General features: G+C 41.3%; 2 pseudogenes; one reads left to right on the top strand and one right to left on the bottom strand.

Annotated features, from left to right (window-relative positions):
- The first annotated feature begins 5,965 nt into the window (after positions 1-5,965).
- LOC147827203 (U6 spliceosomal RNA) lies at positions 5,966-6,063 on the top strand (annotated as a pseudogene).
- A 13,956-nt stretch (positions 6,064-20,019) lies between these two features.
- LOC147827204 (uncharacterized) lies at positions 20,020-22,250 on the bottom strand (annotated as a pseudogene).
- Positions 22,251-27,457: the final 5,207 nt, after the last annotated feature.

A 27,457-nucleotide genomic window follows, 5' to 3' on the forward strand; every position in this document is an offset into this window, starting at 1 on the left:
CCTTGCTGTTGGCCGCCTATGCAGCAATCCTTGCCCTGCAGTTTAACCATTCACTCCTCACAGAGCATGCATGCTTTTTGTCCTAGTTTATTTAGTCTCACAGACCCTGCGTGCTTTTTGCCTCACAGTTTAATTATGTGTGTGCTTTTGCCTCATATTTTAACCATTCACTCATAGAGCCGATGTGCTTTTGTCCTGCAGTTTAATCATTCGGTTTAATCTTCACTCCTGGCAGTGTCCCCCACACTTGAGTTCACCATGAGTTCAAGAACAGTCTGGGCAACAACACAGTGAGACCTTGTCTAAAAAAAATACATTAAATATGTATTAGATTACATGCATAATATATTTCAGACATAAACAGGAATGGAGTATTGATACATACCATTACATGGATGAACTTTAAAAATACGCTAGGTAAAGGAAATTGCACATTTTGATCCCTGGTACAAAAAAAAAAGAAATTGCACACATAAAAAAAAACAAACTGGTTATGCTGGGCGTGGTGCCACCCAGTCCCAGCACTTGGGAGGCAGGAGGAGGAGGATCACTGCAAGTTCAGGGGCAGCCTGGGCTACAGAGTGAGTTCAAGACCAGACTGGGCTACATGGTGAGATCTTGTTTCAAAAAACAAAACTAAAACCAAAACAAAACAAGAAAAACCAAAAACACTGGTTGTATGATTCTGTTCATATGAAGTGGATAGAATAGGGAAATTTACCAAGTAGATTAGCAGTTGTTCAGTGCTGGAGGCAGGAGAGTGACAGAGAACCAGGTGGGTGATGACTGAAAGATGCTAGATTTCTTTTGAAGGTAATGAGAATGTCCTAAAATTGGTTGGTAGTGGGTGTACATAATCTGTGAATACTCTAAAAACCAGTACACAGCCAGGTGTGGTGGCGCATCCCTGTAATCCCAGGACTCAGGAGGCCGAGGAAGAAGGATCGCCATGATCTTTTCTTGGAGAAGAGTCTGGGTTACATAGTAGGTTTAAGGGCAGCCTGAAGTACATAGCAAAACCCTGTCTCAACCCAAAACCAAACCAAAACAAAATTAGTACACAAATTATACTTCAATAAAGCTTTTTGTTTTGTTTTTTGAAACGGTCTTGCTATATAGCCTAGGCTGGCCTTGAATTTCTGATCCTTTTCCCTTAGCCTCGAAAGTGCTGGGATTACAGGTGTGTGCTAGTATACCTGGGAATAAATCTGTTTATTTTGTTGTTTTTGTTTTGTTTTGTTTTTTGAGACAAAGTTTCACTATGTAGCCCAGGCTGGCCTTAAACTTGCCACAATCTTCCTGCCTCAGCCACCCAAGTGCTGAGATTGCCTGGTTGCATTAAAGCTGTTTTTAAGAAAAGACAGGATGAGATTGCAGGAGCAGTGTCAGGTCAGATCACTGGAGAGGCTTTGTGGGCCATGTTAAGGATTTTGATCTTCATCTGAAGAGCAGTGGAAAACAGCCTGTGGCCCTTTAGCTTCACTGTATTCTTGCTGTCTGCTCCAACAAGAGACACTGGGAGCACCTGGACTATTTGGAGTGCTTCCTAATTGGATTCACTCCTTATCTCTCTTGGGTCAGTTTTTAGTACAGCTGCTGGTCTGGTTATTAATTGCTTCATAACACACTGCCCCTAAACTCAGTGGCTTTGGACAAAAATTTATTACTTTCAGGGTTGACCTGGGTTTGGCTACACGGTTCTAGGTCAGGGAGGCTAGGGCTAGATCCTTGCAAAGGCTACTGAACTGGAAGTGCAAGTTAACCTGACAGCTCGGCTGAGATGGTTAGAATATTTATCTTGTTTCTGTTTCCACAGAATAAATAGATGTCTCAGTTCCTGAAAGGAAAAAGGACTGGTGATTGTTTTTCAGGACAAGGAGGAAGGCGGACTGTAGAGAATGTTCCACCTTGAGCCTGTGACATAAAAGAAGAAGACTCTTAATTAATTAGGTTATGGGCTGGGGGGGTCTCATTATGTTGCCCAGGCTGGCCCCAATTCCTAGACTTAAGTGATCCTCCTGCCTCAGCCTCCTGAGTAGCTAGGACTGTGCCACTGACTCCTAAATGACAGATTCTGTGGTAATTGTTGCCTTACCGTAGACCCTCAAGTTACAATCAGCTTGACATAGGAACAACTTGGGTTAATTAGGATAATGGAAGATTCATCTGCCCCTTGTTATCTATAGCATGTACCCCAGGTAAACATCCAGATCTCAGCTTTATTGACTTAACAATCAGCCTGAGTTGCAACCAGCCCTCAGGAACCAATCAAGTTCGTAAATCAAGAGCCCACTGTATATTGGAAAGCACACTTGTATCAGGAAGAAAAGGGAACAAAGGAAGCCAGTCTGTCAGAAAAGGGCTTTGGCTTGAGCAGTAGAAAAACACTTTTGTGGGGCCAGTGGTTCCGGCTCCTGCCTCAAAAGTGAAAGGTCCCGAGTTCAATCCCCAGTACCAAAAAAAGAAAAACACTTTCGTGACTTTTCCCTTGGCAGTAATAGACCTAAAGAGGAGTAATTCTTGGCTAGGGATTTAGCTCAGTGGTTTCACCACCTGCTTCGCAAGGGCAAGGACCAGAGTTTGATCCCCGGTACAAAAAAAAAAAAGAGTAATTCTTATATCTGAGAATTTATCAATATTTAACTTGGTGCCTTACAGAGATTGGCTCTCCTTTTACCTAGTAGTTTTGAACCAGAGATTTAAAATTTTTCAAATATATTTCAATCAAAATGTTGAAAATTTTTTTCATTAAATATTTGGAAATAGCCAGGTATGGTGATGTATTCCCAGTACACGGGAGACCGAGCCAGGAGGACTGCAAGTGTGACACCAGCTTGGGGAGTTTAGTGACTCCTCCCTCCTTCCCTTCCATGTTGCCCAGGCTGTCCTTGAACTTGTAGTCCTGCCTCAGCCTCTGGAGTAGCTGGGATTACAGATGTGCGCTACCGCACTTGGATAACAGCAGCTTCCGAGATACTCTTATTTTCCTTTTTCTGTTTTGATGAAATTTTGTCTTATTTTCTCTTGTTCAAGGGGTGTGTATACATGGTATGAATGTTTAAAAAATAAATTGCAGGTCCGGGGATTTAGCTCAGTGGTGCCACCGTCTGCCTCGAAAGTGAAAGGGCCTGAGTTCGATCCCCGGTACCCCCCACCCCACCCCCCAAAAGTATTGCAGTAAAAGATACATTGCCATTAATATCCTTTAAAATACTACCCCTTGCTTCAAATACACTTGTCCCATCATTCTTGCCACTTTTTTTTTTTTTTGGTACTGGGGATCGAACTCAGGACCTTATGCTTGTGAAGCAGGCATCAGAACCACTGAGCTAAATCCCCAGCCCGATTCTTGCCATTTTTTTAGTGAGACAGGGTCTCACTATGTAGTTCAAGTTGTCCTTGAACTCACTATATAGTCCAGGCTGGCCTCGAACTTGCAGTGATCCTTCTGCCTCAGCCTCCTGGATGCTGGGATTACAGGCGTGCACCACTGTGCCTGTCATCTTGCAGCTTTCTGAAACAGTTCTGGAAGTCCTCTTTCCTGAGTGTCTTTAATTGTGCCGTTGTGGCTGCCTCTGTGTACAGAATCAATTCAAAATGCGTATCTTTCTTTCCTGATCATTGTGACTCTGGGGAAGAACCAGAAGTTGTATGGTGACAGACCTGGTGAAAAAGGTGGATGAGGACATACCATAATGTTCTTATGAGCCTGCCTTTCTATTGGATGGCAGACAGATGTCAGATTCACCATATATACCTATCTTTTTTGTCACACTATGTAAAAACACACAGAAGAGGACTTCCAGGACTGTTTCAGAAAATGGCAAGAAGCTGGGCATGGTGGTACATGCCTGTAATCCTCGAACTTGGGAGGCTGAGGTAGGAGGATGGCTGAAAGATTCGGGTCAGCCTGGGCTATGTAATGAGTTCAAGGCTGGCCTGAACTACATAGTGAGACTGTCTTAAAAAACAAAACGAAGGGCCAGGGATTTAGCTCAGTGGTTCTGGCACCTGCCTCGCAAGCGCAAGGTCCCAAGTTCGATCCCCGGTACCAAAAAAAAAACAAAAACAAAAAACCAAAAACACCAAAACGAAATAAAATGAAAAACCAAAATGGTGGTTCTGTGTTCTTCCTCATGTCAGCCAAACATTATTGGGTATATTTTCTTAGAGATGTGTGTGCTTCATCCACAGAACTCTGGGTGGCAGTGAACATGGCTTACTGGACTTTGTATCTTCTGGGGTGCCTGGCACAGAATAGGCCCTAAGTAACCATATAATGACAGAACTCCTACTTCTCTGAGGAGACAGCCTGAGAGAATATGGATTATCCAAAGTCTAGAACTAAGAGATGGCAGAGCTGACACTCAAGTCTAGGATTTTTAAAAAAAAATTTTTTGAGACAGACTCTTATTAAATTGCCTAGGTTGGGCTTGAACTTGGGATCTTCTGCCTCAGGTTCCTGAGTAGCTGGGATTACAAGACTGTGCAACCATACCTGCCTAGCTCTTCTTTTATTTTCATTTTTTATTTTTTGGTACTGGCCATCGAACTCAGAACCTTGTGCTTTCGAGGCAGGCAGTGGAACTACTGAGCTAAATCCCTGGCCCTGCCTAGCTCTTCTTTTAGTAGCAAATAGATCAATGTTCTTCTCTTTCCCTCTACCGTATGCTAACTAGTCCTATAACATTTATTAGTATGCATTACATAATAATATTTAAGAATGAGGATGTACCATAGAGGTAGAGTACTTGCTTGCCTACTATATACAAGGCCCCTGGGTTCAATCCCCAGAACTGCAAAGAAAAAAATTATTATGGCTACCTGCTAGGATAATAGTGTAAGAGTTATCACGGTGAAATCAAATAGGTGAAATAGCTGTAATCTTACTTTCTATAAATTACAGACATTTCATTTATAATATTTTATTTAATCTTTTCACTATAACCTTGGTGTTAGCCCTGAGGAAAATTATTGTTATTATTATTTTATTATTATTGACAGGGTCTAGTTATGTAGTTCAGTCTGGCCTTGAACTCACTATGTAGCACATGATGGCCAGGAACTTGCAGTGATCCTCTTGCCTCAGCCTTCTGAGTGCTAGGATTACAGGCCCTGAGTGAAATTATTTATTTATTTATTTATTTGGTACCAGGGATTGAACTCGGGACCTTGAGCTTGCACAGCAGGTGGTGAAACTACTGAGCTAAATCCCCAGCCCTGTGCAAAGGTTTTATATTAGTCACTGCCTTGTTGCTGGGACAAAATACCCAACACCTACCTTGAAGGAGAGGTTTACTTTGGCTCATGGTTTCAGAGGGTTCAGTCCACGACTAAAAGGGAAATGGTATTGTGGAAGGGCATGGTGGGAGACAGCTGCTCAACCCTGACAGCTAGGAAATGTGTGTGTGTGGGGGGGGTCAGATCAAGAGCTATACACAGTACAGTACAATCCTTAGTGACCCAAGTCCTTCAACCAGGCCCCACCTCCAACAGCACATTCAGCTATGAACTAATCAATGGGTGAATCCACTGATGATTACAGCTCCCCCGTGATCCAATCATTTTCTAAACACATGAGACTTTGAGGTGATGCTTTATTTTATTTTTAATTTAAAAAATTATTTTTAGATTTTTTGAGACAGGGTCTTGCTGTAATTTAGGCTGGGTTTGAACTCACTATGTAGCCCAGGGTGACCTCGAACTTGCTGGGATTATAGCTATACAGTACTGCATCCAACCAACATTTTATTTTATTATGGTACTAGGAATTTGAACCCAAAGTCTGCACACTGAGCCACCCCTCACACTTAAAAAAAAGTGAGGCAATCTCACTAATTCACTGAATTGCCCAGTCTGGGCTTGAATTTGAGATTGAGATCCTCCTGCCTCAACCTCTCAGAGTAGTAGGGGGGCATTTTAGATCTAAACCATTACAATATCTAAGGCTCAATAACTTAAAATAGTACTGGCTTTGTTAGGACATATACTAAAATTAGAACAATACAGAATAGCATAGCCCCTGTGCAAAGATGACATGTAAATTTATGAAGGGTTTTTTTTAAGAAAAGAAAGTTAAGGAGGCTGGGTGTGGTGGTGCACACCTGTTATCCCAGTACTCAGGAGGCTGACGCAGGAGGATCGCTGTAAGTTTGAGGCCAGCCCAGGTTACACAGTGAATTCAAGTTCAGCCTATACTGCATATCGAGACCTTGCCTAAAAAAACCTAAAAAGGGAAAAGAAAAAAAATGTGAGAAAAGGAAAAAATGGAAACAAAGTCTTTGTAAATTTCCAGGGAAGGGTGGAGGGTGTGAAGGGAGGGCAGGGAAATGGGAAGAAAGTAAGAACCAAGATACATCATGTAAAGGTACAAGATCCCAATGATGAATGTAACTGTATTGTATACCTAAAATGTACCAATAAACTTAATGGAAAAAAAAAAAACCCAAAAAACAAAAAAAATCTTCCAATTTCTTTTTTCTTGGTTCTGAGGATTGAACTTGGGTCCTTGCACTTGTGAGGCAGGTGGTGGAACCATAATCCTCCAATTTCTATATGTTTCTTAATGGTGTTTGGAAGGGTCTCTGGAAGGTAATTAGGTTAGATGAAGTCATGAGGGTGGGTGCCCACAATGAAATGAGTGGCTTTAAATGAAGAAAGACCTCAGCTAGCATGCTTGCTGGGTCTTGTCATGTGATAACCCTCCTCCATGTTAGAATGCAGCAAGAAGAGTCTCACCAGATGCTGAGCAGATGCTGGTACCATGCTCTTGGACTTCCCAGTTTCAGAACCATGAGCTAGAGAAATACAGTGTTTATTCTTGATAAACTTCCCAGTCTCCAGTGTCTTCTTATAGCAAAAGAAAACGGACTAAATCAATTATAGTAATGAAAAGCTTACTTATTATGTGTATATGACCTTTATCTTCCATTACTGAGTGTAGATATGAGGTAACTAATTGGAGAATTTTATCAGGTATCCCAATAACAAATATTGACATCTGGTTTTGAAAAGTAGACTGCAAAACATCAAATATAGGCCAGGTATGGTAGCACACACTTGTGATTCCAGCACTTGGGAGGTTGAGGCAGGAGGACTGCCACAAGTTCAAGGCCAGCCTGAACTACATGGCAAGACCCTGTCTCACGCCCAGCCCCCCATAATCATAATAAATTACTCCAGCCATTTTATTTTGATCACAATTTTTTAAAAGAGAAAATTACTTTGGAGTTGGCTTTGCAAATTTTGCTTGGGGGATCTCATGATGTTGCAGTCAATTGTTGGCTGAGGCTCAAGTCATCTGAAAATTCACTGTGCTTGGGGGTGAGGATAGCTCAGTGGTAGAGTGCTTGCCTACTATGCAGTAGTTCCGGGGTTCAATTCCTAGCACAATAAATAAATAATAAATAAATAAAACAAAACATAGTACAGAAAATTCACTGTGCTTGACATCTAAGATGGCTCATTCATGTTGTTTGCCAAGAGCTCAGCTGGGACTGCTGAGCAGTGTTTAGATGCAATATCTGTTGTTGATGCAGCAGACTCAGGCTATCAAACTTTCCCCATGGCAGCTAGATTCTCCAAGGAGCATCTCAAGGGGCCTGGTAGAAGCTGCACGATCTTTTCAGTCATGAATCATCACTACCTCCACTTCTATGGGTCAAAGCAGTCACAATCCCACCAGATTCAAGGGGAAATAGATCCCTTACTTCTCTTCTTCCTCCTTCTTTCCTCCTCCTCTTCTTCCTCTGCCTCCTCCTCCTCCTCCTCCTCCTTTTTCATGTGTGTGGTACTGGGGATTGAACACAGAGCCTTCTCACTGAGCTACAACTCTAGTTTTTTAAAATTTTGTTTTCTTATTTCTTGTTTTGTAGGGAGCTGCTGTGAGATGTGTCAAAGCCTGGGCATCTGAGGACATCTGAGGGCACCTGAGGACATAATCCTGTCATTTAGTGCAGGTGCACTATAGGGCTTTGTTATATAATAAAGAATCGGCATAGACAACCATGCATGTGCCACATGGCCTGCAAGGTCTCCTGAAATGTATTGCTTACTATGTCTCAGTAAGCTGATAAAAACTAGTATAAGCGCTGTGCTGGAAAATAAAATTTGGTTCCTGCATTTTTGTGATGTCTGCTCCATGAGTGCTCTTTTCTTTGGGAATCTCACCTGAGCAGGCCTCCCTTCCACCCACTGACCGGACAGACAGGGTCTCATGTAAGTCACTAAGTTGCCTAAGCTGAGCCTGAACTTGCAATTCTCCAGCCTTAGCCTCCCAGAGAGCTGGGATTACAGGTGTGTGCCACCATGCCTCGCTGATTCCCACTTCTTTTTATTTGGTACCAGGGATCGAGCTCAGGACCTTGTGCTTGCAAGGCAGGAGCCGGAACCACTGAACTAAATCCCGGGCCCTGACTCCCACTTCTTAATGAGAGGAGTATCAAGGAATTTACAGGAGTGTTTTAAAACCACTAATGTCATGAAATTCATAGGCTAATCAGTTTTTCACTTATTCAGCAACTAATTTTATTGTTTCCTTTGTGCCAGGTACATCTTTGAACAACAGTGGAGATAAGGGGAAAAGATGTGGTTTCTGTCCTCAAGATGCTCAAATCTAGTGGGAAGTTTGATCTGGGAGTAAGAGGAGAAACTAACATTTATAATTTTTATAGTTTTATTTATTAGTACTGGGGATTGAACCTAGGGCCTTCATACTGAGATACATCTCCCAGCCATTTTTTGACTATATATATATATATATATATATATATATATATATTTTTTTTTTTTTTTTGTACGAGGAATTGAACTCAGGACCTTCCACTTGAAAGGCAGGTGGTGGAACCATTGAGCTAAATCTAAATCCCTCTTTTTTTTTTTTTTTTTTTTGGTACTGGGGATCGAACTCAGGTCCTTGTGCTTGCGCAGCAGGCGGCGAAACCACTGAGCTAAATCCCTGGGCCCTTGACTTTATATTTTTGAGAGAGGGTCTTGCTAAGTCACTAGGGCTGGGCTTGAAGCTTCCTGCCTCAGCCTTCCAGAATGCTGGGATTACAAGCATACCATGCCTGGCTAGGAGACTAACGCTTTTGTGTGTTCCAAGTATATGCAGAACTTTATGTAGTCATGTGAACTAAGTAATTTATTCTTCAGAGCCTGTCAGTAGTCCTAGACCTATGCTGAGATGTGGAGACAAGAGAGTATGATGTTATTTTAAATGGAGATCTGTGTGAGATTTGTTGGGAGTGTGCTCAAGAATAACATCTGTAGGGGCCGAGGATTTAGCTCAGTGGTTCTGCTGCCTGCCTCGAAAGCGCAAGGTCCAGAGTTCGATCCCCAGTACCAAAAAAAAAAAAAAAAAAGAAGAACATCTGTAAAGGACTAAAAGCAGGATTGGACACAGGAGGATTCTGACCTGTGATGTGGTTACAACAGTGGTCTCAACTAATCCACAGAGAGCTCCAGAGTTGGGATGGGCCTTTGGAGTTGTTCCAAATTAAGATAAAGGGACTAACCTTTCCTTACTTTCTGTATTTGCAGTACTAGCTATTGAACTCAGGGCTTCACACATGCTGGGCAAGTGCTCTACCCTGGAGCTACATTCCCAGGAGGGGCAGATGCTTTTATTTCCCACACCAGCAAGTCACCTGATACAGATGTCCCTGGGCAGGAGGAGGAAAGGTGAGTGTGAACCGGTGAGGCAGCTGCCTTCAGCTGAGGACAATTCCTAGAGAGGATGGAGCTGTGAGCCTGTCTGACAACTGAGGGGACAGTGCCCCTATGCGGAGGGGGAGCCCGGTGGGGACAATGGAGTCCAAAACACGTGTGCTGACTGAAGCTCAGGCGTGACTGCAGGCTGTTTCGGGAGTGAGAAGAAAGTGAGAAGCTTGAGACCGACCTCTCAGAACCCCAGGATTGAGGAGTGAATGCAAGAAGAGTTCCCTGATGAGACTAAGACAGGATGCAGAGAAATAAGTAGCTCCAGGACAGAAGATAATGAGTAGAAGTGTTTTTGGAGACAGATAACAGTACTGGAGTCTGGAGTGTAATGAGCTGGCCTTAACCTTGGATAGAAGGGTTTTCTTTTTGGGGGGTGGGATATCAGGAATCGAACTCAGGGCCTTGCTTGCCAGGCAGGCACTGCACCGCTGAGCTACATCCCTGGCCTGATAGAAGGGTTTTCTACTCCTGATACCAGAGGTAGGAACTGGGCATCTGGTCTTAACAGATCATCTTGCTGTTTGCTGTGCTGTGAGCAAAAATGTCTATCTAGGGGCTGGGGATTTAGCTCAGTGGTTCTGCCGCCTGCCTCCAAAGCGCAAGGTTCCAAGTTCAGTCCCCAGTACCAAAAAAACCCCCCAAAAAGCACCTGTCTTGCTCTGAGCCTTCGAGTTTTAGTATCAGTACACACTGAATTGTATTCTTCTAACCAGCTTGCTTAGTCATCTTTCTCAGAGTCTTACTATCCCTGTGAGATTAGAGTTCTTCTTTGACCGTATTTAAAGTTCATTTCTTATAGACAACAGTTGGGTCATACAGTGCCCAACAAGTTTTGTTTTTTTCTCAAGTCTGACAATCCTGATTTTTCAACTGGTAACTTTAGCCCATATTTTAGCCAGGCATGGTGGCTCACACCTGTAATCCCAGCAACTGGGAGGCTGACCCAGGAGGATCACTGCAAGATTGAGGCCGCCCTGGACTACACAGTGAGTTCAAGGCCAGCCTGAACTACATAGTGAGACTAACGAGACCCTGTCTCAAAAAAAAAAAAGACAATATATTTGATGTAATTATTAATATGGTTAGACTTAAATCTTGTTTGTTTTCTCTCTGTTCTGTCCCTTGTTCCTTTTCCCTATTCTCCCCCCCATCTTTTGGACTAATTGAATGTTTATCCTCCCTATTGACCATTCTTCTTCTCAGTTTAATGATTTTAGTGGTTGCTGTAGAGCTACAATATGCTTCTTTATTTATTTTTTATTTTTTGGTACCGGGGATAGAACTTGGGTCCTTGTGGTTGGGGAGCAGGCGGCAGAACCATTGAGCTAAATCCCAGGGCCGCTTCTTTATTTTTTTAATAAATTTTATTTTACCCCCTCAAGTCCCCTCCCCTCCCTTTGTACAAAAGCTTTGTTTCCATTTTTTCCTTCTACAATAATGTTTCTTTAATTTGTCACTCTTTACTTCAAATATATACCACTTCACCTCTAAAGGAAGAACCTTAGTTGGGTGTGGTGGAGGAGGTTTGTAATCCCAGCACTCTTGGAGGCTGAGGTAGGAGGACTGCAGGAGTGAGTCCAATCTGGACAATTTAGCAACTTAGTGAGACCGTGTTTCAAAATTAAAAAAATAAAAAGGGCTGGGGATATAGTTCAGTGTGAAGGTCCTGGATTTGTTACTGTGTGATGGATTTAGCAAGTGTAATCCAGGCTCTTGTGTACAACAAGCAGTGAAAGCACACTTAGTAAGAGCACACTTAGTGGCAAGTGGAAAGCAGCCACATTTATTGAAGATCACAGAAAGCTGTGCTCAGGTCAAGGCTGTGCTGATAAAAAGATATGGCATGAACAGAAAAGTGCTGCCAGGGTGACAGGAAAACAAGTGCACTGTACACAGCACACAGCACACAGTACAGCAGACCCCAGATGAATCAGGCTTTTAGAATTTAAAGGATATGCACCTCAGCCTAGGTGCCTCCCCTGTGTCTCTAGGTATGATTGACAGGAATGACTGACAGGGTGCTGTGTCATCTCAAGGTGTCTCAACACGTATGCTTGTTCCAGAATTCACTCTAATCTTAATTACATACATGAGATGTAGTGCCTATTCATAAACGCTGAATAAGGTTAAAGTTGGGCTGGAGATTTAGTTCAGTGGTTCCGCTGCCTGCCTCGCAAGCACAAGGTCCCAAGTTTGATCCCTGGTACCAAAAAAAAAAAAAGTTTGTAGTAGGGTGAAGGTGACTAAAGGTCGGACTTGGAGATCCAATGGGCATGTGTTTTGCCTAGAGTTTCGGATTACCTGGGTGTCTATTATGTGATTCTCTACCTTTCTTTGGACAATAGAAGGAGGAATGACCCTAGGGTGCTGTTTAAAGTTAAATGGGTGAAAGGGAATGACTTCCTCAATGCCATTATTTCTGACTGTACCAGATTCAATCACCAGTACAAGAAAAAGAGAAAGAAAAGGAAAGAGAAGAAAAGACAAGATAAGACAAGAAAAAGAAAAGTAAGAACCTTAAATCGATAAATTGCCTAGGCTGGTTTTGAACTTGGGATCCTCCTGCTTCAGTCTCCCCAAGTGTTAGGATTACAGGCATGCAGCAATTTAGTGAGACCCAGCCTCAAAAAATAAGAAAAGGGCTGGAGATGTAGTTTAGTGTGAAGGCCCAATGTTCAATCTCCCAAGAAACAGAACTTCAAAGCATATATTTACAATTTACCTTTCCAATCTTTTGTGTTATTATTGCCATTCTTTACTTCTACTTATAGCCCCCCCCAATAAATTATTTTTGCTTAGACATTCAAATATCTTCTTTTTTAAAAATTTAAAATTTTTTTGATTTTTTGAGACAGGGTCTCGCTATGTAGTTCAGACAGTCCTTGAACTATGTAGCCCAAAATGGCCTTGAACTCATGGTAATCCTACTGCTTCACCCTCTCAAGTGCTGGGATTACAGGTATGTGCCATCATGCTTGGCTCGAATATCTTTTTTTTGGTACTGGGGATCGAACTCGAGACCTTGCACTTGCCAGGCAGGCGGCAGAACCACTGAACTAAATCCCTGGCCCTTCGAATATCTTTTAAATGAATTTCACAACTAGGGAAATATATATGACATATATATCGATATCGATACATTATGTTTCCCCCAAAATAAGACTTACCTAGAAAATAATCATTGGTCATTACCATAGTGATAACCAGTGTTATGCAATTGATTATACCTTATTAGTCCTTGCTCAGTGGCTATTCTGTAAGGCGGTAAAGCAAGGTGATTGGAGCGGCAGTTTTTATGTCTATTTTTATTTATTTTTGGTACTGGGGATCGAACTCAGGTCCTTGCGCTTGTGCAGCAGGCGGCGAAACCACTGAGCTAAATCCCCGGCTCTATGTCTAGTTTTAAAGACTAATTGCCTTAATTACTTTTCTCATTGGTGAGACAAAATATCCGACAGCCAAAGTTAAAGGAGGAAAGGTTTATTTAGCTCAGTTTGTAGAGGTTTCAGTTCATAGTTGGCTGGCTCCAAGGCAGGTTGGCATGGCAGAGGGGCATCACAGAGGAGAAAGAGTTCATGGCAGGCAGAAAGCACGGAGGAAAGCAGCAAAGTGGCGAGGATGCAAATGGCAAGTGACAAGCAACCAGCAGCAACCGTCTTTCTGCTCATTATATTTTATCCAGATTACCCATCAGTAGGGCAGGTAGCACTCACACCTATGTGGGGCAGCCTTAATCCTAGCATTATTATAGGCAGCTAAGTTAGGTAAAAATATTATAGACATGGGGGTGGGGATTTAGCTCAGTGGTTCCGTCACTGGCCTGGCAAGTGCAAGGTCCCGAGTTCGATTCCCAGTACCAAAAAAAAAAAAATTCTCACATAAAATATTATAGACAGGGGTAGGCCCTTTGAGAGAGTCAATACAAAAGATGAAAACGCATTACAACTGTGGCCAGAGATGCATCTGTTGGAGGCCAGGCCTCAAGATAAAGATGAAATGGTCAGGAGTACATACTTCCCCAAGGGATAAGTGGTAACACTCAGCCCAATAAAGTCTAGATAGACACCAGCCACCCTGATGGATGACCAAGATATCTGGATCCATCCCTTCCTAAAAAAGTCCTTTGTTCTTTCCATGTACACTTGCTATGTGACCTGCTTCCCCACTGGATCAATGTTACCTAAGTGACTATACTTGTAATCATATTGATCGTAGTTTTGTCCCATGTTTTTTTACCCACCTTGTGATTGTGCTCTGTAAAACTTCCCTGGTGAAGTGAGGTCCTTGGCAACCCACTCGGGTCCCTCCTGTCTCTCTCAGGAGTTATATGTTTCCCTCTCAATAAATATTTCCTACTCTTAACCTCTGTTGTTCCTTAAAATTCATTCTTTGATTTTGTGGAACATGAACTCGGCATATGTAACATCTAGCAGGTTGGGAGTTATATTATTTCCCTTACATCATTTGGAGGTCCTGTATCAGCATCATGTAATTAATCAATTCCAGCATCACATCCTTCATCCCGGGATCACACACACTAGATCCAGCCACCTTGGAAAACCCCCACCTCTGACCATATGAGGCTTTGAGGGGACAAGCCACAAAACTGATTATTTTCCAGTTAGATCTTATTTTCAGGGAAACAGGGTAGATATAGATATATAGATATAGATTTTTTTTACTCTTCACTTACATGGACCTTAATTTTCATTTGGTATTGTTATAGGATAGCTCCTTCTAAAAGTGGCTTGCCAATTAAAAGTTACCAGGTTCTGAGTTGCTTGCTTCTCCCTCTGAAGTTAGATGCCAGGTTCTTCTTGTTCCCAACAAAGAATTGAACGAAACAAGCAAAAACCAGTGGCAAAATTTATTTGAAAAACTAAAAGTGAAGAGTGAGGGAGAAATTGGCTCTGCAGAGTGAGCTTGAGCTGAGGAAAAGAGGAAAAAGCATGATAAAAGAACATCCTGGAGAATACAAGGTGGGCTATTATGAAGAAAGCCATGACAGCAAGATCTCCTTGGCATCTGTGTCCTTTTATGCTGTCCAAATCTGGAGGAAACCCTTTAGGTCCTGAGAGGCAGTGCTGGGATCCCATTTCTCAGGTTGATGTCAGGTCTAGGCCATCTTGTGAGAAGTCCACATGCAGGGGTTTGGGAACTACTCTGCGCATGTGTCTGAGAGCTTGTAATTAACAGGTCCTGCCCACTTCCCCAGCTATCTTTTCCACGCCCTAATCTCCTGTCTCAGTATTACTTCAGCTTGAAGAACTTTAAGATTTCTTGTATTGCAGGGCTGGTGATGAATTCTTTCAGCTTCTGTTTATTTGAAAATATCTTTATTTTGCCTTTATTCTGAAGGGTATATTAACTGCATATTATGTATATATATTTATATATATATATTATGTGTGTTTTAGATTAATGGATCTTCTTTCAGCATTTAAAAGATATTATTATGTCCTTGCTTGCATTATTTCTTTTCTTTCTCTCTTTTTTTTTTTTTTGGTACCAGGGATTGAACTCGAGACTCCAGACCTTGGACTTGTGAGGCAGGCGGTGGCCCCACTGAGCTAAATCCCCAGCCTGCTTGTATTATTTCTGATGAGAAATTACTAGTCATTTTTATCTTTGTCCTATTATAATATGTCTATTCTCTCTAACTGCTTTTATTTCCTTTATCTCTGTCTTACAGCATCTTTTTTATAAAGCAAAGTATTTATTGGTACATTTTAGATATACATAATGATGATACTCATCATAGGGAGTTTGCACCTGTACATGATATGTCCTGCCTCTTCTTTTTTTCCCATTTCCCTCTCCCCTCAGGCCTCCTTCCCTCCCTATATACAAAACTTTGTTTTCATTTTTTCCTTCTATTTTCACTTTTTTCTTGTTCCTTCCTTTCTTAGCCCCTCCCTCCTCCCTTGTTGCTCTTCCCATTTGAATATTTTCTTCCCATTTTCCAGTGTCTATTATACATTTTAGTCCTTATTTCCACTTTCAGTTTCTCACACCAGAGAAACATGTGTGTCTGATTTAAACAAATACACATGTATTTAAACATGGGTATCTGATTTATTTCACTTCAGACTATGGTCTCAAGGTGGATCCATTTAGCTATAATCTCTCAAGGTTATCCTTTATGGCAGAGTAGTACTGCATCATATAAAAAAACCCATAACTTCTTTATCCATTCACTAGTTGATGGGCATTTGGGCTGTTTCCAAGATTTAGTTATTATAAACTGTGACACTATAAACATAGGTGTGCATATATTGCTGTGGTATGATGCTTTTAATTCTTTTAGGAAGATACCAAGAAGAGGAATAGCTGAGTCAGATAAAACCTCTAGTTTTAGTTTTTTTTTTTTTTTTTGGTATCAGGTATCGTAGTTTCAGGGTTTTTTTTTTTGGTCCTGGGGATCGAACTTGGATCCTTGTGCTTGCGAGGCAGGCAGCAGAATCACTGAGCTAAATCCCCAGCCCCAGTTTTAGTTTTTTGAGGAATCTCCACATTGATTTCCACAGTGGTTATACCAGTTTACACTCCCACCATCAGTGGAGAAGGGTTCCTTTTTCCCCACAGCCCCATCAGCATTTGTTATTGGTTGATTTCTTTTCTTTTCTTTTTTTGGTATCAGGAATCAAACCTCAGACCTTGTGCTTGAGAGGCAGGTGGCAGAACCTCTGACCTAAATCCCGGGCCCCTTGATTTCTTGATAATAGCCGTTCTTTGTGGAATGAGATGGAACCTCAGAGTTGTTTTAATTTGCATCTCTTGAATGACCCGTGGTGTCGAACATTTTTTCATATATTATTTGCTGTTTCTACTTCTTCATCTGAGAATTGTCTTCATTTCAGATCCCCATTTTTGGATTGGGTCTTTAAATTTGGGGGTCTGATTTTTTTTGAGGTTTTTTTTGTTTTGTTTTGTTTTTGGTACCGGGTATTGAACTCGGGACCTTGCGTTTTCGAGGCAGGCGCTGGAACCACTGAGCTAAATCCCCGGCCCTGTTTTGTTTTTCTGAGGCAGGGTCTCCCTTTGTAGTTCAGGCTGGCTCTGAACTCACTATGTAGCCCAGGCTGTCCTCAAACTTGCCACAATCCTCGTGCCTCAGCCTTTTGAGTGCTAGGATCACTGGTGTGCTCCACCATGCCCAGCTTTTTTGAGTTCTTTATATATTCTAGATAGTAGTCCTTTGAGGAACAGCTGGCGAAAGTTTTTTTCCACTCCGTGGATTGTCTCTTCAATTTGTTGGTGGTTTCTCTTGCTGTGCAAAAGCTTTTTAATAAGATGTGATCCAAGTTGTTGATTCTTTGTGATAGTTCCTGTGGAATTTCCTTTCAGCCTCTTGAGTATGATGTGACTTGAGGTAGTTTGCTATGTATTATTCTGGTTTGTATTTTTTGAAATGCTTGAATCTATGGATTTATTGTTTCATTGCTACGGAAAAGTTTTAGATAACTTAATAGATTGAATATTAAGGTAGTTGCAGAAGCAAAATAAGTAATATGTTCTTTTAAGATTTGCTTTTCCTGTAATTCCTTGTTTAAGGTGAAGATTATCTGACTCTAACCAGTAACTTCATTAACCTAACAAAGTTACCGTGCCAGGGTGAATTTACAATGTATATGGCCTATCTTGTGTCTGTGACTTGTAAATAGGAACTGGAATTGTATTTACATATCAAAGACCACTAGGGATGAGATAATGGCTAAAAAGGATATGAAAAGGGAAATGCTGAACAAAGGGGACGGATATTGACCAGACTGGTTTCTGGCATGCCTGTCCGTCCGCTCGCAAGAAGAAATTTTATTATTTTATCCGAATTCTGTGTCTCTGTGTATTTCTTTCCGAGATTTCCGTAACATCATCAATATTGTTCTGCTCTTTTTTTTTTTTTGTACCGGGGATCAAACTCGGGTCCTTGTGCTTGCACAGCAGGCAGTGAAACCACTGAGCTAAATCCCCGGCCCTTGTTCTGCTCTTTTATTAGACTCCTATTATATATAAGTTAGATTTCTTGACATTGTCCCACACGTCACTTGAGCTCTATTTTCCTTGTTAGTTTTCTTTAGGGCTTTAGTGAACTTGAAGGCATGACAGTATGATCTGCTGTGTTTTCATTTATCTTTTCTTCTGTAGTTCTAATCTCCTATATCCTCAGTAAGTAAAATTTTCAAGTACTCTATTTTTATCTGTAGAAGTTTCATTTTAATATTTTTTCCTATTATGTTCATATTCTCCTTTATGTACAGGTCCATGATCATAACAGCTGTTTTTAGCATTATTGTCTGCTAGTTCAGTGATGTCTATTATCCTGGTTTTTTCCCCCTCTCTAAGCTGATCTTTTATTTTTTTCCTGATACAGGTCACATTTTCATCTTTTTTTACATGACTAGTAGCTTTTTTTGTTTTGTTTTTTTGGTTTTTTGAGACAAGGTCTCACTATGTAGCCCAGGCTGGCCTTGAATTAGGGGCAGTCCCCTTGCCTCAGCCTCCTGAGTGCTGGGGTCACAGGTGTGCACCACCACACCACACCTGGCTTATGACTAACAGCTTTTTTTTTTTTTTTGAGACAGGGTCTAACTATGTTGCCCAGGTATTCTTGAACTTCTGGGCTCAAGCAGTCTCCTGCCTCAGTTTTCCAAGTACACAGTAGTTGGTACTACTGGCACATGCTATTGGGGTGGCCTCAGTGTTTTCTTTTCTTTCTTTTTTTTTTTTTTTTTTGGTACAGGGGATCGAACTCGGGTCCTTGTGCTTGCACAGCAGGCAGTGAAACCACTGAGCTAAATCCCTGGCCATATGTATATTTTTTGGGTACTGGGGATCAAACTTGGGTCCTTGCGCTTGCGAGGCAGGCAGCGAAACCACTCAGCTAAATCCCTGGCCCTCAGTGTTTTCTTTTTAAGGATATTTAGCTTTGTTTTGGGAGTTAGATATTTTAGAGTAAGTCAGCTGTGGCCTCTTTTTTAGCACTAATTCTAGAGTCTCTACTGGATTCCCCAAGTATTTAACAAGGATCTACTTTTCTGAACAGTCAGAATGAAATGTCTAACACACTGTATAAGCTCTTGAAATTGTTTATTTCATAGTTCCCTGGTTGTTCCTTTTCAATTATTTGGCCTTATGGAGTCTCATTTGGTACATGCAGTTTTATGTTCTTCCAAGGACTTAAAAGACCTGTAATGCAGATTTATTTCTGTGCAGTCTAGCTCCCTCCATCTTTTTTTTTGTGTGTGTGTGTGTGTGTGTGTGTGTGTGATTGAACCCAGGGCCTTCACACTGAGCTAGCTATGTCCCTCCCACCCCCACTTTTTGAGACAGGGTCTTACTAATTTGCTGGGTTGCCCAACTGGTCTCAAACTTTCGATCCTCCTGCCTCAGCCTCCCAGAGTGCTGGGATTATAAGCATGAGCCACCATGCCCAGCTCAGTCCCTTCCATTCTAGTATTTTGTTTCACAAATTCTAGCTGTTTCAGCCTCATCAAACTCCCCTAGCACTTGGGAGGCTGAGGCAGGAGGATTGCCACTAGCTCAAGGCAAGACTGGGTGCTGCATTGTCAGATAAAGGCCAGCCTGGGATACATAGTGACAGTCTGTCTCAAAAGAAAAAGGAGGAGGAGAGAAGGAAAATGAGGGGGAAGGGGACAAAGAGGAGAAGAAGGAGGAAGAGGAAGAAGAGGGGGAGGAAGAGGAGAAGAGTAGTAGTCACCATGGATGAGTGTACCATATAAGGACACAGCAAGAAGGTGGCCATCTGCAAATCAAGCCTGCCAACTCCTTGGTCTTGGCCTTCTAACCTACAGAACTGAATAACAAATTTCTGTTTTTTAAGCCACCCAGTCTTTGCTATTTTGTTATGGTGGCCCAAACACATGACGTATGAACAACAGTTGTTTCATATACTACTTTTTCAGTTTTCTAGTTGCAGCAGTAGGGAAAGTGCTGTGTTTTTTTGTTATTAGATCATGGGCCAAATTCTGTTTTTGTTTTTTTTTCTCTATGTAATGAAAGCTTTATTTAAAAATCACATTGTAAACAAAAATGTTAAAAATTACTCAATGGCAGTTTATTCAGTGAAGGAAATAAGATAAATTTAGAAGATTTTGAAGCTCTTCTAGATGTTTTATTAATTGCTTTTGGAGGTTCAGTCAAATAGGATGAAGAGTCTTCATCATTTTCCTCTTCTTTGGCAAAGGGTGATAAATTGATCACTTTTGTTTGAAATTCACTTGGCGTGGCTTGCCTAGTATTAGTCCCTTCTTGATGTTGTATGGATATATCTTTGTTTTTAAATAAACTCACACCGGGAAAACCCTTTACTTGTATCTTCACTGGGTCCTTTATAATACTTTCATCAACAGTTTGGACTGGGGATTTAGCTCAGTGGTTCTGCCACCTGCCTTGCAAGCAGAAGGATCCGAGTTCGATCCCCAGTACCAAAAGCAAAACAAAACAAAACAAAACAACAGTATCTGCCATGGGTTCTTTGTCAGTCTCCGGTTGACTCTTGAATTGTGGCTCGACTGATCCCCTTATGATACCTCTTGCAATAGCATCTGTCAAGGGTTCTATGTCAAGATTAGGGTGACTCTTTGGTTGTGTCTTCATTCCGCTAAACATTTTACCTCCTCTGAATACATTTGTCAGGCGCTCTGTATCAGTGTCTGCATAACTCTTCAATTGTGTCTTCATTGGCTCTTTTTATTTTGGTATCAGGGATCAAACTCGGGTCCTTGCGCTTGCACAGCAGGCCACGCAACCACTGAGCTAAATCCCCGGCCCCACATTCTGACTCTTAAGAATCTCATTGCTCATAGCTTCCAGTTTCTCAATTTGAGACTGGCTTGTAGACAATAAAACTTTCTCTTCAGGCAGTAGATTTTCAGGGGATTCATCCTTTTTATGGGTAGTACGTCTTCTCTCTCCAGAAGTTGTTTCTTTCTCTATTTGCATTTGGGGTTTTGACATTGAATCTTTTTTTTTTTTTTTGGTACCAGGGATCGAACTCGGGACCTTGTGCTTTTGAGGCAGGCATCGGAACCACTGACCTAAATCCCCGGCCCTTGACACAGAATCTTGATGCACAAATTTAAGATTTTCATCTGATATATTATGTTTTTCTTCTTTGGAAGTTTCTCGTTTCTTTACTTGCATTCCACGTTTTGATTCTGCATCTTGGCCTTCAACCACAGGACTTTTGTCTGGTTCTTCATCCTGAGTACTATGACTTTGACTTTCTTCCTTGGTAATCTTTTGTTTCTTTACTTGCATTTCAAATTTTGATGCTGCATCTTGATGTTCAAGCATACGAGTTTTGTCTGGTTCCTCATCTTCAGTACTATATCTTTTTTCTTTGGTAGTTTTTTGTTTCTTTACTTGCACCCAAGTTTTGATGCTGCATCTTGATGTTTGAGTGTATGATTTCTGTCTGGTTCTTCATCCTCAGAACTATGTCTTTCTTCTTTGGGAGTTTTTCGTTTCTTTACTTGCATTTCAAGTTTTGATGCTGCATCTTGATGTTCAAGCATAGGATTTCTGTCTGGCTCTTCATCCTCAGCTACGTAAAGAGAGAATGACTTTGATTTGAAATAGGAAGACAAGGTCGCCAAATTCTGTCTTGAATGAAAGATCATGACTCCGGGGGCGGGGGGGGGGTGTGTGTCTCTGCCCCACTCCCTCCTTTGGCTAGAGGGGAGCTAGAAGGACGTATGTCTTGGAAGGTTTGTACTTTGCAGGAACAAATAGTGCCTTTGCCTGCGGGGTGGGTGAAGGGAGGGACACAGGGACCGGGTTCTCCAGCGGTGTCTCCACACTCCGCCCCTTCGCTCCACCTCATGCTCTCCCAGTCTCCCGGGTCCCGCGTCGCAATGGGGGGCCAGTAGGGAAAATTTGATACCAGTCCTCTATCTGAGCTGGAAGCCGAATCCAACAGATTTGTTTTAACAAAGGACAGGACAAGTTGGAAAAAATTATGGTCACACAAATCTCCATTTTACATAGAACACAATAAACATTTTTAAAAAATAGCTGTGTTGAGGTATAGTTGATAAATATAAACACTATAAACTGCACATATTTAAAATATAAATTTGATAAGTATTAATACGTGTACACCCATGACATCATTACCCCAATCAAAATAATGAAATGTCCATCACCCCCAGACCTCTCCTTGTGCCCCTAAGAATCCCTGACCGCTGCTCCTGTGCCCCATCTGTCTGGTTCCTCACCGCTGTCGGTTAGCACTTCTCCGTGCAATCATTTGGTTACACTCTTTTTTTTGTCTGGTTTCTTTCACTCTGCATAAATTATTTTGAGATTCATCAGTTGTTAAGTATATCTATCAATGGTTTATTTCTTTTCGTGGTTAGGTTCTCTCCCTTTCTCTCTCTCTTCCTCTCCCCCTCTCCCTCTTCCTTTTTTTTCAGGATTGAACCCAAGGCTTTCATCCCGAATTATATTCCCAGACCTGTTTAAAACTGTTATTTGGAGACAGGGTCTCAGTAAGTCTAAGTCAGTAAGTTGCTCAAGCTGGACTCAAACTTGTGATCCTCCTGCCTCAGCCTCCCAGAATGGTGGGATTACAGGAGTGCACTACGATGCCTGGCTGGGGTATTTAACCTGCTGTAAGCATCAGATACAAGTCTTTGTGAGAACATATGCTGTCAGCTTTCTTGGATAGGTACCAAGGAGTGGAATGACTATGTCACATGGTACTCTCTACTCCTTCCCCTGCTTTCTTTCCAAAGCATCTTTTGTATTCTCTTTTTTTTGGTACCAGGGATCAAACTTGGGTCCTTGAGCTTGCAAGGCAGGCGGCGAAACCACTGAGCTAAATCCCCAGCCCCTATCAAACTCTAATACCTTATATAATTGACTTATTTATTCTGTTTATTAGGAATCTCCCCTCACCAGAAGAGAAGCATCTCATCAAGGAAGGGAATCTTTTGTCTGTCTGATTTATTGCTGTTTCCCCACTGCCTGTAACAGTGTTTTGCCATAGTGAGACCTCAATAATCAGCACAGCATAAACATGTTGTGCCTATGATGGGCCAGGCATATTTAGAGCACTTTGGATTTGTAAACACTTCTTAAATTATTGAGTTAATGTATATTTTTTAATTTTTATTTTTGAGATAAGGTCTTGCTATGAGGTTCAGGATGGCCTTCAACTCACTATGTTGCCCACGCTGGCCTCATAGTTTTTAAATGAAACTCAGAAAGCTATATCGATTTGTAGGTTTTTGCTTTTGAAGTTTTTGTACCTACTTATTAGTCATTAAGCAGGAATGGAAAATTAAGTTTTATTTCGCAGGTCAAGTCCAGCTTTTAATGGCACTTTTAGTGGCTGTCATGTCATTGTATTGAGGGCTGAAATCTGGCCCTGGCACCATGACTGATTCTGATATTTGTATGTTTGCCCAGCACAGGGAATGGATACCTCACTGCAGGGATTTCTGGTTTAGAATGCAGTGCATGGTTTACTGAATAAAGGGGACTATAATTTAGCATTTGGCTTAAATGTCTACATGTGTGTTTGTTTGTTTTTTGGTACCGGGGATTGAACTTGGGTCCTTGCGCTTGCAAGGCAGGCGGTGGAACCACTGAGCTAAATCCCTGGCCCTTAAATGTCTACATGTGAAATATATACATATATATATGTATATAAGAAATGCAATACATTATTATTATTATTATCATCATTATTATTTTTCTTTGGTTTTTTTTTTTTGGTACTGGGGATGGAACTTGGGACCTTGTGCTTTCAAGGCAGGCAGCTGAACCACTGAGCTAAATTCCCGGCCTGTACATTATATTGATGTACTAATTTTCCTTCTAAATTTTTTTGTTGTATTTTTTGAGACAGGGTATTGTTATATAGCTCAGGCCGGCACTGAACTCACTGTGTAGCCCAGGCTGGCTTTGCACTCAAAGTGATCCTCCTGCCTCAGCCTCCCCAGTCCTGGGATTATAGGCATGTACCACCACACCCAGCTTACTTTTTTAATTTTTAAGGGATTTCGTGATGTCTCAAACACTGGTTTTCAACACTGAAAAAACTCTATGAATGAAAGAGTTTATAGCTAGCTAATGGTCACATTCTGTCTAAGCTGTTTTCTTTTTCTTTTTTTTCTTTGAGACAGGGTCTTGCTACGTAATTCAGGCTGACCTGGAATTCAAGTCAATCCTCCTGCCTCAGCCTCCCAAGTGCTGGATTATAGGTATGTGCCACCACACCTGGTTTCCTTCCTTTTGAATAAAACTTGGTTTGGTTTGTTTATAACACCAACAATAGCTATGGTGGTTTCTGGTTCAGGTTATAAAATCATCAGGAGTAAACTGCTTTTCAGAGGATTGTAGTTTTCAGTATTTTCAGCTCTTCTACACTGTGGACTCTTGAGCAAATTTCATCTAGTAGTTCACCAAGTTCTACCAAAAAGAAATACTCTGCCTGCTTGTGAGGCAGGCATCGGAATCACTGAGCTAAACCCCTGGCCCTCAAAATAGAATTTTTTTTTTTTGGTACCAGGGATCAAACTCGGAACCTTGTGCTTTCAAAGTAGAATTCTAAAGTCTATGTTCTTTTTCTCCATTACTGTGCATATACTTCTTAGAATATTTTAGTTTTCTACATTTCTATGTTTGTGAGGAAATGTCACTTTAGAACAAATATATTACTTGTGCTTTATGAAATTTCCTCAAAAAGATTTTTTGAGGGGTTTGTAGATTCTAAAGTACTAAGAGTTTTGGTTCTCTTCTAAGCTAAATAATACAACTAGCTTTTTTTTTTTTTGGTACCGGGGATCGAACTCTGGACCTTGCGCTTGCACAGCAGGTGGCAGAGCCACTGAGCTAAATCCCCAGCCCACAACTAGCTATTTGCCTTAAGGAACACCTGAAATTTTTCTACCTCTTTCAGTTGAAATTTTCTATAAAAGCAGTAGTGTAGTATATGTGCTGCTGAAGCAAGCACTAAAAGCAATAGTGTAGAATTATTCTATTAAACATTATTCTTGTAGACAACTATTATTTATTTATTTAATTATTTTCCTTTTTTGGAACTAGGAATCAAACTCAGGGCCTCGAACTTGCCAGGCAGGCACTGGGCCACTGGGCTATATCCCTGGCCCGACAATTACTATTTAAACATCATTCATTATTTAACAATGGCCAAGAAATTTTTTTTTTGGTACTGGGGAATGCTTGCGCAGCAGGTGGCGAAACCACTGAGCTAAATCCCCAGCCCTTATGGCCAAGACATTTTTGAGGCTTCAAGAAAGGTAAAGCTACTCTTGTAACACTACATGCAAGTTATTTTTCTTTTTTTTTTTTGGTACCCAGGATGGAACTTGGGACCTTGTGTTTTCGAGGCAGGTGGCAGCACCATTGAGCTAATTCCTTGGCCCAAGTTATTTCTTTTGAAGAAAGAACTTTATACATGTACATAAAAACTAGATATTTAGGCCAAGGTGATATCACTTTCATTTATCTTTTCAGTTATCCATTGGTCTCTAGATCAGAAATGCGAAGATACAACAGAAAGAGTGTGAGTCACAGGCATATATCTTGATTCTTCTACTATCCCTGGATATTATTATTTTAGAGATTGTTCTTGCTGCCTCCTCTCACTAAGGACACTGATGTGGAAAGGGACCATGTCTTCACTACTACAGTCACACATTTAATTTGTAGAGAATCTTTTCTACCCTGAAATGTTTGAATATCTGTGTATTCTGGATATCCAGTATCCTCAGATACTAGAAATTCTAAGGCCAAGGATTTAGCTCAGTGGTGCCACTGCCTACATCGAAAGTGCAAGGTCCTGAGTTTGATTCCCAGTACCAAAAAAAAGAAATTTAAAAAACACTGTGTGCAGTCAGAGGTCAGTAAACGGAAAGAGGTTTTAAATGCTCTTGATTTATTTATTTATTTTAAATAGAGTGTGCTGGGAATTAAACACATGGCCTCACACATGTTAGACAAGTACTCAATCACATTCCAGGCCAATGTGCTTGATTTAGAATAAGAAAATAATTGATTTTCTTATTTTATCCCCAGATAAATCTATCAAGAATTTTTCTTTTGGGTATATAAGGCCTTTTATACACACACACACACACACACACACACACACACACACACACACACATATATATTTTTTTTCCAGTTTGTAGAGGTTTTATTCCATAGTCGGCTGGCTCCAAGACAAGGTGGCATGGCAGAGGAGAAATAGTTCATGGTATGACAGGCAGGAAACAGCACTCTTCCTTCTGCTCCCCCCCCCCCCCCATAGTTCAGGCTGGCCTTGAACTCACTTTGTAGCCCAGGCTGGCCTCAAAGTTATGGCAATCCACCTCCATCAGCCTCTGGAGTGCTAGGATTACAGGTGTGTGCCACTATACCCAGCTGCTTTTCCTTTTAATTCCATACAGGCTACAAGCCTATTTGTTGATGACACCCACACCTAGGTGGATCTTCTCTCTTCAGTGAGTCCATCATCCACACCTAGAACCATGTTAAATCAACTAATGGACTAATCTAGTATCACACGCCTATGATCCAATGTCACACACCCATGATCAAGTCCCTCCTCAAAGCCCCACCTAGGAAGCTTTGTGGGAACATCTAGATATAAGCCATAACATTTACCCTAATCTCTTTTAGAGTTTTGCTTGCTTTTATTTTTGTTTTACTTCTTTAGATCAAAGAGTTTCCATTTAAAAAAAATTTCTTATTTGGGGCCAGGAATTTAGCTCAGTGATTCTGGCACCTGCCTTGCAAGTTTAAAGTCCTGAGTTCAATCCCCGTACCAAAAAAAAAATTTATTCATGGGAAAAAAAAAAGAAAGGAACTAGATTGTCCAAAGCAATGTTTTTCCTTTCTCTTCTTTCTTTCTTTTTTTTTTCGTCTGCTACTAGAGACTTAACCTTAGGCCTTCACATTGAGCTATATCCCCTACTCTTTTTGTTTGTTTTTTTTGTTTTGTTTTTGGTACCGAGGATGGGGATCGAACTCGGGTCCTTGTGCTTGTGAGGCAAGGGCTTTTATATATTAAAGTTAGCATTAAAATGGAATATTTAAAAACTGGTCATAGTGGCACCTGCCTGTAATCTCAGCTCTCGAGAAGCTGAAGCAGGAGGGTTGCTGTGGGTTGGAGTCCAGCCTGGACTACATAGTGAGGCCCTATTTTAAAAAAGGAACCTCCCCCTCAAAATTAGCCAGTTTGGCTAGCCCTCTCCTCTTTTCTCTTCATTCTCATTTCATACTTCTTTATCCTCTTTTTAAAATTTTTTCCTTACTACGTTTTGTTTGAAGACATTACTTGAGCCTGGTTTCTTTATTAGATGTTCTAAGTGTGTACTGAACCACAAAATGTGAGAGGAACACAGAAGTCACCTAGCCCAAGCCTTTCCTGTGGTTATGAGGGTCCTGAGACCCACAGGAGAAACCGGGTGCCAACCATCAAGTTGCTACAGCTCAGGTTCAGACAAACCGAATAGACCTGAAAGGATACAACTGGTTTGAAAGTTGTTCTCTCACACAGTGATTCCCAATGTTGACTGCATCAGAATCACCCAGGGAGCTTTTAAAAGTAGTGCCATGACCTTTGCCCCAGATGGACTGACTCATGATCTACAAGGATAGGATATGGATGTCTACTTGAAATGCTGATGACTCGCCTTGCCAGGTTTGATAACTAAAGCTCTTAAAGCAATCAGAGAAGGAA

This window comes from Heterocephalus glaber, unplaced genomic scaffold, assembly GCF_053883595.1.
Source record: "Heterocephalus glaber isolate CG9 unplaced genomic scaffold, H.glaber_assembly_v1.0 deba00001452, whole genome shotgun sequence".
Lineage (NCBI taxonomy): Eukaryota > Metazoa > Chordata > Mammalia > Rodentia > Bathyergidae > Heterocephalus > Heterocephalus glaber.